Source organism: Oryctolagus cuniculus, chromosome 2 (genome assembly GCF_964237555.1).
Source record: "Oryctolagus cuniculus chromosome 2, mOryCun1.1, whole genome shotgun sequence".
Classification (NCBI taxonomy): Eukaryota; Metazoa; Chordata; class Mammalia; order Lagomorpha; family Leporidae; genus Oryctolagus; species Oryctolagus cuniculus.
The window spans coordinates 23,124,684-23,141,662 of NC_091433.1; the positions used below are offsets into that span (position 1 = coordinate 23,124,684).

At 38.9% G+C, this 16,979-nt stretch overlaps 1 pseudogene; it reads right to left on the reverse strand.

The window, feature by feature from the left end:
* LOC108176397 (cyclin-dependent kinase 1-like) overlaps window positions 1-14,160 on the reverse strand; it is a 196,646-nt pseudogene extending 182,486 nt beyond the window's left edge.
* Between the last annotated feature and the right edge of the window lie 2,819 nt (window positions 14,161-16,979).

Sequence of the window (16,979 nt, forward strand, 5' to 3'; positions counted from 1 at the left end):
ATGTGGGTGCATGGGCCCAAGGACTTGGGCCATCTTCCGCTGCTTTCCCAGGCCACAGCAGAGAGCTGGGTTGGAAGTGGAGCAGCCAGAACTCAAACCAGAGCCCATATGGGATCCCAGCACTGCAGGTAGCAGCTTTACCTGCTATGCCACAGGGCTGGCCCCAATATGTACATATTTTAAATGGCTCAGTCAAGGAAATTAATATATGTATTAGCTCACATTTATTTTGTAAGTGATAAGAATACTTAAAATCTATATTCTTAGGACTTTTCAGCTATGTACTATATTGTTATTAATGACAGTAACCATCCTATGTAACAGAACTCTTGAAATTATTCCTCCTGGTTCAAATGTTGTATCCCTTTGGCTAGGATTATGTGTAGAATCATTTGGATTATTAAAAAAAATCCCCTCATGAAGACCCTATTTCCTACTCTGTAGCAGTTGTCTTACAATTTTACAAATATTCACACTTTGAGTTAGTTCCGTTCAGTTCTTTTCAAATACTTACATTCTTGCAGCTCTGTTTATTTCAATTTCAATTTCAATTTCATTTTCCACTTAAGCCCGTCTTGTCTCCACTCAGAGCACATTTGAGCTCTGCAGGGATTATGGGAGCAAAGTGGTGTGGCATCCACACCACCCTTCTGTTCAGTGTAGCCTCCTCCAGTATTGGGAGAATGTGGAGGACTGTGGGAAATTACAAACATTTTCATCCCTAGGTAATTATGCAGCGCACATTTAGTGCAACTCGAGCTCAGTGTTGCAGCTCCGTGTGCGTAGGCTGTGGTTCTACTCATGGTACACAGGAGAAACATGCAGTCCTGGCACTCTCTAAAGTTTGCCACATTTTCCGGTGGTCTTAGTCAGGGTTGTATATGTATTGATGGATTTGGTCCTGTGTTTATGGAGGCTGAGAAGTCCCATGGTTTGCTGACTGTGAATGCAAGACCAGGAAAGCTAGAAGTGTAGTTTAATCTAAGTCTGAAGTCCTGGAAAGCAGGTGAGCCAATGGTGTAAATCCCCCAAAGGACAAATTCCTTCTTTCCCCATCTTCTGTTCTGTTATGACCTTCAGAGATTGAATGCTGCCTACTCACACCGCGGAGGGAAATCTATAACTCCACTGAATCCACAGATTCAAATATCAATCTCATCCAGAAAACCTTCCAAAACAGAACACTTGACCTGAGGACCAATGGTCATAGAAACTTAACTTGAGGTGAAGTTGACAGGAAAACAGGTTTACTCTTATGTGATCATTTACCCCACAGATTGCTGTAGTCCTGTGGTACTAATGTCTCCATTTATATTTTCCATAGCCACTGTCAGACCTATATAGGCATGTGCAGTCCACACAGCACACACACTGGGAGCTGAGAATTAAAAGGGACTTTATGCTGGTTCCCATTAGACCAATTGTTCCCCCCAAATGCCATCTCCCTATTTTTTGTTTACCTTATTTGATTAACACAAGTTGAATGTGTGTGAGTTTAGTAATTATGAAATTATCAAATCAGGGAATAAAACACCAATCTTCCTATCTAGCAGGAACTCTCAGTAGCCATCACAGCTCTTCCCAGAGCTCCTGGAATTGCTGACACAAGAGGTATTGCAGGCCTGAGGTGTTTGATAAGCATTTGTCTTCTAGAGACATATTGTGGTCAAATTGGAGGATAGTATCTGTGCAATAGTGTGTGATTTACCCTGTAGTTGTGCATTTTTGTCAAAAAGAAAACCTCAATATTTGTTTTAGTTCTCATTTTTTTTCTATATTTTGTAGTTGATTTCAAGGCTGGTAAATCATGTATTTTTTATAGCTGTAGGACAAAGATAATTTCCTACACAGTTGCTTTTTCCCATGTTATTTGTTATGAAAGTTTTTGATCTGGAATGTCCTCCTTCTCAGATCTGAGGTGGAGGCACTGGGATGTGTCAGGGACGTCAACTCTGTAATTTTTGTTTCTTTCATATTTTCATAGCTTAAAAACATTTCAAATGTTACCCTTGCATGTTTAGTGCCTGTGTTAGTACCTAGTCCTTTAATTGCACTATTGATCATTAACATTTAATCAGTTGCTACTTAAAAATATTCCTTAGTAAATGTACAAGAGTATTTCATAAAGTTCACAGGAAAATAAAAACAGATTGCTGTTAAACATTTCTAAAATCCATATTCAGCTTTTATAATATTCAACTTCCTTTAAACGTTTAAAGACTCCTTAATCGGTAAAGAATTTGACCTTGACCAAATGGATGCTGGGTTTTTACATTAATTTTTGGAGGCAACCTAAAACCTTAGAATGTGCTGGCAGATAGGAGTATCTCCATTTGCTCGGAGGCCTTGACAGTGATCTATAACACTTTCAGAGTACTAATTAAGGTGATCTATAGTGTGGGTTGGCCACGTGGTCAACAATGTGACTTAGGATGGAGACATTGGCTAATGTGATATGTATTCAAACTCTGGAGTGGCTACAGTCTATCAGCCATGTGGGTTTCAGCTGTATTTCTATGATGAACTCCAATTAAAATCTGCATGCCAAGGTCTATGTTAGCTTCCCCGATAGGTGACATTCTATAATAGTCACTCAACCAGGATGGACAAGAAACGCTATCTGCAGCTCCACAGAGAGAAACTGAAAGCTCCATGGCCAAGTGTTCCTGGGACTCTGCTGTATCCTACTTTCCCTTGACTGAATTAAATTGATATCCTTTCATGTAACAAATCATAATGCAGAATGACAGTGCTATGGTTTGAGTGTAACTTAAGTGTTTCTAATTGTACCAAAAGTTTGTCCACAGAGTGGTGCTATTTGGAGATGGTGGGACATTTAAAAGATTGAGTCTAGTGGGGGGTTCTTAGGTCACTATGAGCATGAGCTAGTTCTCATGTCACTCTTTGATTTTTCATATGAGGGTTCTTACAAAAGGAAAATTATAACCCCTCCAGTCTTCTTTTTGCTTCTGATTTGAAATGTAATCTTTTTCCCTCACATACTCTGCCATCTCTGTGGGCTCTTCACAAATGCCTGAGCCTGTGCCTGTCCCTATACCAATCTGAAACTTTAAGCTCATCCCATCACCATTACCCTGTATCTGGTATTTAATTTTAGTAATGCAAACCTGACTAATACAGATGGCAATAATAGCTTTCAGTGATTTCTGTGGGTTGTTCTAACAAAGTGGTGAAAATCAAGGTGGTCTTGGAAATCCCCTAACTTGCAATTGACAGACGCAAGGGTCGTCTTTTGCTTGGGCTCCTCTTCTTTTATAGCTTCAAATTAATAAACTCAATATTATTTAATCTTATATTTTTACCATCTGACTTCTATATCTAGCCCCAATATTACTTTAAACCTTTCCTAGACATGCACCCTCTATTTTGGAAAAATGCTTCAGTCAAGTGATCCTAGCTCTCTGCTAGCTCTCTACTATGGTTAACGTTTATAGTAATGCAAACCTCTATAGTAATGCCCAAACCTCTTTTTATCAAAAGCTATGAAAAATTTTTTCCTATACTAATTTAGGGATTGCCAAGTGATTTGGTTTAGCAAGCGGGCAATAGGAGAAACTTTAAAAGTGCTTTTATATTGGGCCTCACCCTGTTGATGATCCTAAGAGCCCGATGATATCATGTTAATAAGCCTGAACAGGTCTGCTGACTGGAGAAGGGTGTGTGGTATCCCAGAGGCCCAGAATGCCCCATCTAGCAGCCTGTCAACCATCTGATCCATGAGTGAGGCCATATTAGATTAGCTAGTTGTCTATTGACCTACCAACTAAACATAGATGCAAGAAGGAAATTCAGCTGATGTCATTATTCATAACTTAAATCTCAAGAAGAGAGTGGAACTGACTATACTGAAACAAGAATATGTGACTTAAGGGGCAATTGTATCAGAAGGATGGTCCACTAATGGGTCATATTGTCATCACAAGGTTATGCAAGCAATGGAAGAACAAAATTTTATTTACTGGAAGACATACAGCTCTTTGAATGAAGAGTACTATATAAATGAGTTACTTATCCATTAGAGTTGCTCCTACTTTTGGAGTGGGATTTATAATTTGTAGCATACACTATACTGCAACATTGTCTCAAGGTAGGCATATTAAGAAAACAGGTTGTTTAAAGAAGTTCATTTATATTCAAATTAGATCCATAATCTAATCTATAATATTTTGGCTGCACTAAATAGCGACTGTGATTGCAACTCTTTAGGAGGCAATAGAAAAGCAATGGTTTTTGATAATGAGTTTTTACATTAGTGAATGCATTAGGAATTGTAAGGTAGATGCAACACAGTAATGTGTAGATGGGTTTTATCTATTGCAATGTGTAAGATATTTTAAGTTCATGCTTAAATTACAATGTAAGCCTTTCTAAAACTTAAATATTCAAGACTATTTTATGTGAACAAAACACTCCACTTATGAACTGAATTTTATCCCTCTCAAACTTCATGTATTGAAGCTCTAACCTCAACATGACTACATTTGGTGGAAACACCTTTAGAGTACTTAGGTGAAAAGAAGTCATGACTACAGTCATCTAATCCAGAAGAACTGGCATTCTTAGAAAAGGGAGCGACACCACCGATGTCTCTTCCAAGGGAGCACAAAATAAAGGCATGTAAAGACACAGCAAGAAGGTGCTCAACCGCAACCCAGAGAAAGGTGCCTCAGAAAACAGCAACCCTGCTGCTGGACTTCTAGTCTCTGCAGAACTGTGAAAAATAATTCGTTTTGCCTAATCCATCAGTCTGGGCTATTTTGGTCATGACAGCCCAAATAAAGTACTATATTCCCTATGGGTTAAAATGGAATTTATACTTTCCTCATTATAGTTTCTTGCCTTTTACCCATCGTTTTTCAATTTGTTGTTTCTAGGAACTGCATGGTGCTTATTTTTCTGGAACCTAATTGAAGTATGTAAATCATTTTAATTAGACTTTCCATGAAATATTAAATAATGCAAAATTCATTATCTCTGACCTCTTTAAAAATAATAGGTAAGATTTTACTAATCTTTTAATTATGTTTGTATTTATTTTATGTGCTTAAAATAAAATGAACAATAAATATTAAAAATAAATATTTTTAGACTACTACATACTGAACATTTGTGTCTGAACTTAAAAAAACAGAAGGCAAAATGAAATTAAGACATATTCCTTATATGGTACATTATATCTTCGTGGTTATGCTTTTTACACACTTGAAAATGAATGTCACACAGATTAAAAAGCAACAGGTATAATTACTATATAAATATGTGGATAAGCTGTTCTTCTTAGTACTGTTTTGCCATTTTGTTCATTCCAAAAATACATAATGAACCAATAAAGGGGTATCATCTTAACAAAAATGTAAGTTTCTGAGATGTCTCCACAATCCTAGAAGGAATGATATGAAATGAATAAAAAGTTATTTCATGCTCAAAGTAATTAAAACTTTGGAGTGAATGATAGTGGTGCATCATTTGAATAAAGAAATATAGAACCATAGAGAGACAAAATAATAGTTTATTCTTGATTCTGAGTGAAGTAGAGGATCCTCTAAAAAGCAAGAAAAAAGGTGAATTGGCTAATGTGATAATACAACAAATAAGAAATGAGAATCTTAGGTTTAAGTAGATTTTCTTTTTGAAGAAAAAAACCCAAAAGTGAAGGAAGTTACAAACCCCAAAAGAAAAAGAGTAGGATCATACCAAAGAAAAAGAGTAAGATTATACCAAAGTTTCTGACCGATTGAATAAGAATTGGCTAGGAAGCTGATGCTATAAAACCACACCACCATTTTCATCTTCTAAGTCTTGTTAAACGTTGACAAGAAAGGCTTATTCAATTATGATCCTAGTCCATGTTCTGCTGTTCTAACAGAACAGCACATACCAGGTAATCCATATTGAACAGAAATGTACTGCTCGTAGTTGTGAAGGCTGGGATGTCTGATATTGCGAGGGTGTATTTGAGAGCTGCTGTTTCTTGTATCATTCCAGGGTGGAGGGGCAAAGACAGGGTGAGAGGGAAAGAAAAGAGGGTACATTTGTCCTTCTATAGGAAATCCACTTCCAGAATAATAATTTCTCTCTTGGAATAATGGTATTAACCCATATATTCATGAATGGAAGCTGATGGAAGACCTTTTTCTGTTTTTCCCCCTCTTTCTCTGTAACTCTACCTCCCAAATAAATAAATATTAAAAAAGAACCCAATCCATGGCATTTTTCACCTGATCTCCTTTAACTTCTGTCCTCATATATGAGGCTATTTCAACACATTCTTGGAGAAGTCAAATTAGAAAAAAAATGTTTTAGAATCCATGAATAGATTTTGAATAATATGCATTTTGCAGAAGCTTTTTGAAGACTCCTTGTAGAAAATATATTTATTCCTTCTCAATAGTTTCCAAACTCTGTATTCACACCAGTATCAACTCAAAAGCTCAAAGTCGAGAAACTCACCTAAATCTAACATGGGTATCACTGAAGACACAACTAATTCACAGGAGAATTCCTCTCCAACTGTGAGCATGCAAAATTAAACAAATTATGTATTTCCAAAACACAGTGGAGAGACCTATATGGAATAGACATTCTCATCCTAGACAGAATCAACAGGAAAGACAAAATGAATAACAAGCTCCAAGTAAGTAAAAAAAAAAAAAAAAGCCAGAAGTAGAAACAACATTGAATATTAAGACTCCGGAATAATCTGTTCCAACATGCTGACTTCTGGACACATTGGTGTGGGAGTTGAACTCTAAACCCTGGACAGCTCCACCTCCTTGGCTTTGCAAGACTCAGCCAACAGAACAGCTCCTACAGGTAGGAATCTCTTCTCTTACCTGCAACTCTCAGGATGGTGTTCCACTTTAGTAGGTCTTCAGCTCTAGAGTCCCAGAAGCAGCCCCACATCTAAATCTCTACTAGGTCTAATGGGAACTGTGTGGTTTGCTCCAACTGCCCAGCTCCACTGGACTTACCTCTGGTCTGAACTCTGTCTTGCGTTTCCACACTTGAGGCAAATCTCTCCCAGGCTCCTAGGCTGTCAGAAGCAGCCTAACTGGAGACTCTCATGGTTCAAAGCCCTTGTACTTTGCAAAATTAACACAGTGGAGACAACATCAAGGCATACTGTTTGCATCCTCTGGAGCAAGAGGCTAAGGGGATGCTGTGCCTGGATTTAGAGAGCAGAATGTTTAGGCAGCCCTGGGCAGTGAAGCTGGGGAGGATGCCCTGAATCCAGCCCTCAAAACCATTCTAGTCTAAAAGAAGTATAGCAGGGGCGTCTGCTTTCACTATCCAAATCCACTTCCACAATTTCACCTATTTATTTGTGCATTTATTTATTTTACTTTTTCAAATGTTAATATATATTAATACAAAGAAATAGATTCAATGTGGTTCCTGGTACCAAGTTTGTGTCTCAGTTTTTTCTGTGCTGATATAACAAAATATCACAGATTGGATAATTTACAATGAACAGAAATGTATGTAATCTTGGTTCTGGAGGGAAAGAATTCCAAGATCAAGAGTCTGGCATTTAGAGAAACCTCTATACTGCAACCTCCCATTGTGGTATGCTGAGAGAAAGTGACAGACACAAAAGTGTACCCAATGCATCCTTTTATAAGAAACTACTCCTGTGGTAATAAAACCACTCCTGAGGTAATGGTATTAATTTATCTTGAAGGTGGAGCTCACGAATGTGACTTTTAAAAGTCACATATTAATGTCACGATAACAATTAAATTTCAGCAGGAATTTAGGAGGGCAAAATATTCAAATCATAGAGAACCTGTCTTCTGTGTCTACAGTTTTTTTTCATTATAGTTATATAGCATCTTCTATATATTTACCTGAAATACTATATTTATAATTGTCTGACTTCTCAAAGCATCAAATATCTATCTACACTAATAATTAAGATTACTTTCCCTGATATTTGTTCTGACACTTAGTAGGTGTTCAATCAGTGTCTTTTAAAATAAATCATAAATTTATTTTATGATCAATCAAAAATTATTTACCCCAACTGGACATGATATTTTAACAAGATTTCAAAGACATTATGCTTAAGTAATCTGCTCAATTATAATCTATAACATGGATTTAACATGGGGACTCCATCTTATAAGAAATGAAATATTTATTTGATCATTCTGTTTTATACATTTATGCTTATTGGTCTAATTAAACCAGTTTCTTTGATTGTTGAATTATAAATTTCTGCACTAGTGATTTAACTATTAGCTTTTTATCTGTATTCTTGTATATAAATATAGATCTTTACGTGTTCTAAACTCCTAGCAGTTATTAAGCTGTTGATAATGTATTGAGTGAATTATCAGCTCCTTGAAATATTTAAATCTTAGAATCAAGCACTTTGATGATATTAATTAATTCTTTTAAAAAGCTTTGATCATGTAATTTGTTTTGATTCAGTTTGCTCTGAGATCCAAACAAATCTACTTATTTATCATAATCTAAATTACAAGTTCATGAAAAATAGATATGACTATATGCAAAACTTAAGAAGTCCATTTATATCTAAAGCTAAATACTATAAACACAGAAATAGAAATACACAATTGGATATGAATTAGGATATGATATAGTATGAATTGAAATTGTTTGAGTTGCTCTTGAAGATTTGAAAATGACATAGAAAAACTTAAGTATATTTTATTGCCATGATTCTGCTTTGGATTAAAGAAGAATTGTTGGATGAGCCAGATATGCACTGGTTGTTTTTTCACATTAAGAATACTATAACTAATTGAGCACCAAAAAGGAAACCTGTTAAAGTGAAATGAACACTATGAGAAACGGTGACTTGATCAGCCCTCACCCTGACTGTTGATGAGCAATTTGATATGTTATCCCTCTTAGTATTTTTTTGTTTGTTCTACTTAACACTTTTGGTTGAATACTGTAATCAATACACAATTCTTCTGAAGTGCTGAAACTTAACTGAAAAGTGATCACTGTTAAATATAAGAGTGGGAATAAGAGAGGGAAGAGATGTGCAATTCAGGACATGCTCAAGCTGACTTACCTCAAACGGTAGAGTTAGAAACATACCAGGGGATTCCAATTCAATCCCATCAAGGTGGCATGTACCAATGCCATCTCACTAGTCCCAGTGATCAATTTCTGTTCACAATCGATCATAATGATAGGACTAAGAGCCAAAGGGATCACATAAACAAGACTAGTGTCTGTGAATACTAGCTGATAGAATCAAAAAGGGAGAGAATGATCCAACATGGGAAGTGAGATATACAGCAGACCCATAGAATGGCAGATGTCCTAAACAGCACTCTGGCCTCAGAATCAGCCCTTAAGGCACGCGGATCCGGCTGAAAAGCCCATGAGAGTATTTCAGGCATGGAAAGCCAAGACACTCGGGGGGGGGGGGGGACCTAAATGAAAGATCTCCATGAGTGAGATCCCAGTGGAAAGAATGGGTCATCAAAGAAGGAGGTACCTTTCTCTGAAGGGAGGAGAGAACTTCCACTTTGACCATGGCCTTGTCTAAAAATTATCAGAGTCAGTGAACTCAGGGGGCTTCCATAGCCTTGGCAGCTCATGACAAGAGCCTGGGGTGATTACTGAGGCCATAAACAAGAGTGTCAATTTGTTAAGTCAACAACAGGAGTCACTGTGCACTGACTCCTCATGTAGGATCTTTGTCCTTAGTGTGCTGTACATTGAGATTTAATGCTATAACTAGTACTCAAACAGTATTTTTCACTTTATGTTTCTGTGTGGGAGCAAACTGTTGAAATCTTTACTTAATGTATGCTAAACTGATCTTCTGTATATAAAGAGAAACAAAAATGAATCTTGATGTGAATGGAAGGGGAGAGGGAGTGGGAAAGGGTAGGGTTGTGGGTGGGAGGGACGTTATGGGGGGGAAGCCATTGTAATCCATAAGCTGTACTTTGGAAATTTATATTCATTAAATAAAAGTTAAAAAAAAGAATACTATAATAGAGAATACACACATACTTTTAGATATATGTTAATGTATTTTAATTTGAATATTTAGTTTTGTATCTGCTGCTTTGTTAAATAAAAATAAATATTTTAAGGAAGAAAAATGACCTCAACTAATTAATTATCATGTTACTTTGCTCAGAACACAGCATTTGGAGGATACATAAAGTAAATTTGAAAAACAATTGGCCGGCACCATGGCTCAATAGGCTAATCCTCCGCCTAGTGGCGCTGGCACACCAGGTTCTAGTCACAGTCGGGGGTGCCGGATTCTGTCCTGGTTGCCCCTCTTCCAGGCCAGCTCTCTCCTGTGGCCCTGGAGTGCAGCGGAGGATGGCCCAAGTGCTTGGGCCCTGCACCCCATGGGAGACCAGGAGAAGCACCTGGCTCTTGGCTTCAGATCAGCGTGGTGTGCCGGCCACAGCGCGCCGGCCGCGGCGGCCATTGGAGGGTGAACCAATGGCAAAGGAAGACCTTTCTCTCTGTCTCTCTCTCACACTGTCCACTCTGCCTGTAAAAAAAAAAAAAAAAAAAAAAAAAAAAAAATCAAATCATAAAATTAAAGGAGGATATAGAGATACATTCTCTCACTTCTCACTTAATAGATAAACTCTTTGTTGTATTGGTCAGTGACCTCATAGAATCCTTGCTAAAATAGTACCTCTTACTGTTCAAGGCAAGTCTCTTAAATTCATAAAATTTCCAGCCTTCAGGGACTTACAGTGTAAACCTATTTCCCTTTTAAATTTTCTTTTATTTGTTAAATATATATTTACCTTGTAGAAGCATCTCTTTTGTTGTGAATCATTTCAAATGTGTATTTCAAAGGTCTCCCATGAGTATTCAAAATGCAAAAACTACTTCATATAAGATAAAACATTCCCTGACATTAATGTCATTAATATTTCAGAGTGCACAGTATATCTGCATTTGTGTTTGTAGTAAACAAAGCCTACAGATATGAGAGGAAAGTGCTCTCTCGGCACCCTTTCATCATCTCATGACGATTCCATTCCCCCTCAGGATTAACTATACCTATATTGATTGTTCATTATTCAACCTATCATCATTTTTTGAAACAAATATATGTTGGGTCATGTTATAAGTACATATCCTCTTTGGCACTACACAAAGAGCAGCCTAACACATTTATAAAATTTATAAAACTAACAAATTTATGTACTTACAAATACACATGATACTGTTTTTATGGTTTTGAAATAATTTAAACAGTAACAAAGTTTTACACACTTCTATTTCCAGTACATTAAATACTTTATTAAATATAATGTTTTTGAGACAATCATGCTAAAACATGATTCCACAGATAATACAAGTAACAAGATATATATAATTCCCATCCAAGAAAAGCTCACATGTACACTCTCATGATGCAGTACACTATAAGCATTTATGTATTATTTATCTCTGTTGATTTTTGTTTTCTTTTGTTAAGAAAATCAAACTGCAAGGGACATTTTAACAATGTTTACAGACACATAAACTTTATTTGCTTTTTTTAATCTAAGCTAAGAATTGCTGGTACAAAGATTATATGTTTCTTGTCCATTAGATATTATATGTACATAAAATGCTCACCGGAATATTTGTACCAATTTACACTCCAGATAATAATATATGATGGTTCTTTCTTCACCAATTATTTGATATTATTCTTAGAATTTTCATTTTTTAATTTTAATAACATAAATTATAATAACATAAATTAAGGTGATTTCTAATTATACATTCTTGAACTCACAGAAAAACATTTCATGTTTATTTGCATATTTTTCATGAATTGAGTACCTCCTTGCCCATTTTGCTAGTTTATTCTGTTATTATTTGAAGTTATATACATTAGCTAATTTAAATTGTAAATTTTTCTTTCTGAAGCTTTTATAATCACATATTTTCAATTTTAAAGAGAACAAATTATGCTTTTATATGTTGTCCAATGAATTCTTAATTATTCTTGGATTCTAAATATGTGAAATATATATAAATGTGAAATATTATTATTTTTATATATTATATATAATAATATATAAATGATTTTTAATATATATTATATATATAAATGTGATATATTATTATTTCTAAGAATGAGACAAACATTTTTCTTTGTGAGGGCTACTAGAATGACCTGGTATCTTGTAGTTAGTAAGCAAGGTCATTGCCTTATAGGATATATAAATTATGAGAATTATAACAATCTTTCATGTTTTTATTTTAATGATATGATCTGATGGCTTTTCATCAAAATGTGGAACTTCAACCTAATCAGTAATTCTTGTAAAGAGTATCGTTGAGATGTTTTCATTTAAGTGAATTTTATGAGAACAGTATTAATCTGAAATTTATGAAGTTGATTACACTAAAATTTGTAAGTATAATATAGATTCATAGAAATCCAGGATATATATATCTAAAATAACTATCAACATAAATATTCCATTTTTTATTATTATTTTTTTGACAGGCAGATTTAGACAGGTGCTTCCTCCTGGTCTCCCATGCTGGTGCAGGGCCCAAGCACTTGGGTCATCCTCCACTGCCCTCCTGGGCCACAGCAGAGAGCTGGACTGGTCGAGGAGCAACCGGGACAGAACCGGTGCCACGACTGGGACTAGAACCTGGGGTGCCGGCGCCACAGGCAGAGGATTAGCCTAGTGAGTCACGGCGCCACCCTAAAGATTCCACCTTAAGTAGGGAACACACCTGACCTCTCTAGACCATTTTGCCCAGGTTAAAAGAAACAGCTTTAATTATTCTCATTTACATAGTTCCCTTTTCTAAAGACAATAATAATGAATGGCAAGTTTTATATACTAAAATTATTTTAATGTATCATATTAAAATGATTTGCTTTCCCTATCTCATTTGAGTAATATTTGATTACTTTGGGTAGTCTATCTCAAAATCACTGTACCTCAAACTTAATTCCTAGTTTCCTCATTCTAATGTTACTGCCATATTTTTCTCATTTGGTGATATCACTGCACTCAGGAACCCCAACTAGAAATATCTTATGTATTTTTTTTTAATTTTTTATTCCTTAAACTCAGTTTGCAGATTCAGCCATTTCAATTCTTATTTTATATTACCTGAGAATGTAAGTGTATAAGTAGATACTTGTAAATGCATACATTATTCCATATTCAAATAACCTTATATTCCAAATTCAACATAGCATTGACCTAATTTGGTTGATCAAATTCTCACTGACCAATAAAATAAAATCTTAATTGCTTATCTATCAAACACATTCACCAAAACAAAACATTAGAATATAATAACTAAATTATCTCACAAGGATGGTGGCAATATGCCTATACTCAAAATTGATGAAGCTGATAAGTAGAAATGGTTTCTTTGCGATTAAGTTGGAATATTAGTGTTGTTGTAAAGAATGCTTTATGTATTCTTGTATTTGAGATCTGGGACAAGACTCCAAGTCTGAATTGATTTAAAAGAAACCTCCAGGAACATCTGGGGTCGTATTCAAGTTTTGAGAAGAGATTCCAGGTCTGAATCATTCTGCAAGGGGCACCCAGGGATGCCTGGAGTCTGAAAGGCTGTGCTGAAGACTTGGGGATGCCAGTTCAAACTGTTCCACTGCAGAATGCCAGAGGGACTGTAGCCATCTGGACAAAACAGAGCTCTCACAGAGCCAGGCCTTCTTTTATCTTCTTTAGTCTTTTCTATGATCAATAGGAAGGTTTATCAGCCATGAGTAATTCTGCATCCAATCCAATGGACTCACACTTAGGTTTCCTCCTTTAAAAATAAACAAATGAACAAAAAAACCTCTTAGACTAAATGTGCCAGACAAGAAAAAGCTTATTTTCTCTTTCACTTATTCAAAACTCATTCTGGGGACAGTTGTAAGCCTTATTAGGCTCTACCTTCCTGAAACCAAATTCAAATGAAAAGTAGATGATATAATGAAAGACCCGTTATTAAGTGGTCCTCTATCCACTCCCTAGGGCTTATCCACCCCAAGCCCAGCTTGTTTTAGCACTAAAATCATCGTGCTCCCCAACCCCCGCCCCGTTTCCCTCAGGCATTGATTCTCTTTTACCTCCTGTTGTCACTGTCTGATGATGGCTTCTGAAAGGCGAGTCTGGTGGGAGGTCTTTGGGTCATTGCAGACATTCCTTGGAAGATGGTTCTCCTGAGGAGTTCAGGTATTTCAGTTCAAATTCACGATAGGTTATCACTCTCTTTTCTGGCTCACGAAGCGATTACTGCTGCCATATTCACCATAGCCAGCCTCCACCGATTCTGGGCCTTGAGGGCCTCCTAAATCTATAACCTCAAACCACACAATGAGATAAACATTTTCTTTCCTGAAGAAACTCTCCTTAGGAATTTTAGTTAAGGTAACAAAAAGCAGATGAGTGCAGGTAATTGGTAATGAGAAGCTGGTTGTTACTATTTACTATACCTGAAGCTGTGGAGGAGCCCTTGGGTTTGCTGGGAAGGTTTGAAACAATTCAGTGAAGGAGGCTAGAGAAAGCCCAGAAGGCTACAAGCTGAGTGCTTCAGAGAATTCTGATGTGGGCGCGTGTCGCTCCCCCTCTTCGCGGAGGAACGACACTAAACCCTGTCTAAGATTCCTATCCGAGTCACGGCACCATTATGTCACTCCCCCTCTTCGTGGAGGAACGACACAGGACCCTGCACTGTTCTTTTGTCTGCTCGGCCCTCCCCGGGTTTGCTGCTGGTTCTTCCCGGATTGGCTACCGTCCTTCCACCTCCATGGAAGGGCGGTTCCCCCTGCCACTTTCCCCACTTCCGCGGGGGAGCGGCACACCGCCGGCCGGCTCTCTCAGGGGCTGCTCAGGTGTTCCTTCAGGTGTTCTTGGTGCATGTTGTCTCTCTCCTCCTTTATAGTCCTCTTCCACCAATCCCAACTCTGCTACCCACACGCCGAGTACGCTGCTCTCCTCCAAATCAGGAGCAGGTCCTGCTGTTTATTGGTTGAACTGGAGGCAGCTGTGTAGAAGCTGTTACTCCCTTCTCAGCGCCACATTGTGGGAGAGCAGATGCATAGAATAAGTCTTAATTCCAGTAACAGTCTAGTCCGAGTTGCTCCCCACAGATCCCCCTTTCTTTTTATTTTTGGCATTGATACGCGCCTGTCTTCGGTGCCCCGCGGCACACACTCTGCTCTGCTTGCTAGAGTTACCCACAGGTGCTTACAAGCCCTACCAATCAGGCAAACCGAATCCAGGTCCTCTCTTCGCCATGTTGTGAGGAGGTTTTTAGGCGCTGATGCGTGCCTGTGTTCGGTGCCCTGCAGCGCATGCTCTGCTCTGCTAGAACTGCCTGCAGGTGCTTACAAGCCCTATCAATCAGGCAAACCAAATCCAAGCCTTCTCATTGCCGTATTGTGGGGAGACTTATTGGTGTTGATAACGTGCCTGTCTTCGGTGACCTGCAGCGGGTAAGCTGCTAGCCGCCAGCAGGTGCTTATCGTCTTACTAATCAGGCAGACCGAATCCAAGCTCTCTCAATGCTGTGTTGTGGGGAGGCCTTATTTTTCTCTATTTCTCTACCTCCGGGCATTCCTATCTCTCCTATTTTACTTCTATCTGCCAGCATTCCTATTTCTCTCATTTTACTTCTAAACTTCTTTTTCTCTTATCCCCGCAGCTTCCCGGCGCCCGCCCCAAGGATGCTTCTCGGCGCCTCACCCTGCGGCGGCTTCCTGGCTCTGCGCCGCTTCCCGGCTTTGCGCGCTCCACGGTCTCCGCGCCCTTTGCGCCCGCAGCACGGCCTTTGCGCCAGCCCCGCGTTCCCTATCTACTTGTGCCCCACGCGCTCTCTCTGCACGTGGCGGCTTCCGCGAATCACACAGCCTAGCTTACGTTTCCGCCACCGGTATTCAGTCTAAGTTCCCCAGGCTAACCTGGCGAAATCAACCTAGCTTATGTCTGCGCCTTTCGGTTTGGCTTCCCGTCTTTTGCTCCCCGGGCTAATCTGACAGGTTCCAACCTAGCTCACGCGTCTCTGCCTCTGGTTTTAGCTTTTCGCCTTTTGCTCCCCGGGCTGACTTGAAGAATTCCAACCTGGCTTCCATCTCCGCCTCAGCCTGCCCCCACGGCTTCATCCTCCCTAACCTTTTTTTCTCTACCCGGTATGTTTCCTAACTTTTCTTCCAACAATATTCCCCTCTCATTTCTCCTGGCTTCTCCCCACAGTCCGTATCCGATTCTAAGTTTCTTCTAGGTTTCACTTTTGCTTTTAATCTCCTAGCTTCCCCGCCATAGTCCGCATCCGAGTCTATGTTTCTTCTTACTTTCACTCTCACTTTCAATCCTAGCTTTCAATCCTAACTTCTTTCCCACAGTCCGTATCCGAGTCTATGCCTAGGCTTTTGATAGCTTCTTCCGGCACCTTTTCCGTCCGGCTTTTCCCTAGGCTCTTTGCTAGTCTCTCTCTCCGGTATTTTCCCACTTCTTCCCATTTCTTCCCTCCTGGGTTTCCCTATCCAAGTCACGGCACCATTATGTCGCTCCCCCTTTTCATGGAGGAACGACACTAAACCCTGCCTAGGCTTCCTATCCGAGTCACGGCACCATTATGTCACTCCCCCTCTTCGTGGAGGAACGACACAGGACCCTGCGCTGTTCTTTTGTCTGCTCGGCCCTCCCCGGGTTTGCTGCTGGTTCTTCCCGGATTGGCTACCGTCCTTCCACCTCCATGGAAGGGCGGTTCCCCCTGCCACTTTCCCCACTTCCGCGGGGGAGCGGCACACCGCCGGCCGGCTCTCTCAGGGGCTGCTCAGGTGTTCCTTCAGGTGTTCTTGGTGCATGTTGTCTCTCTCCTCCTTTATAGTCCTCTTCCACCAATCCCAACTCTGCTACCCACACGCCGAGTACACTGCTCTCCTCCAATCAGGAGCAGGTCCTGCTGTTTATTGGTTGCACTGGAGGCAGCTGTGTAGAAGCTGTTACTCC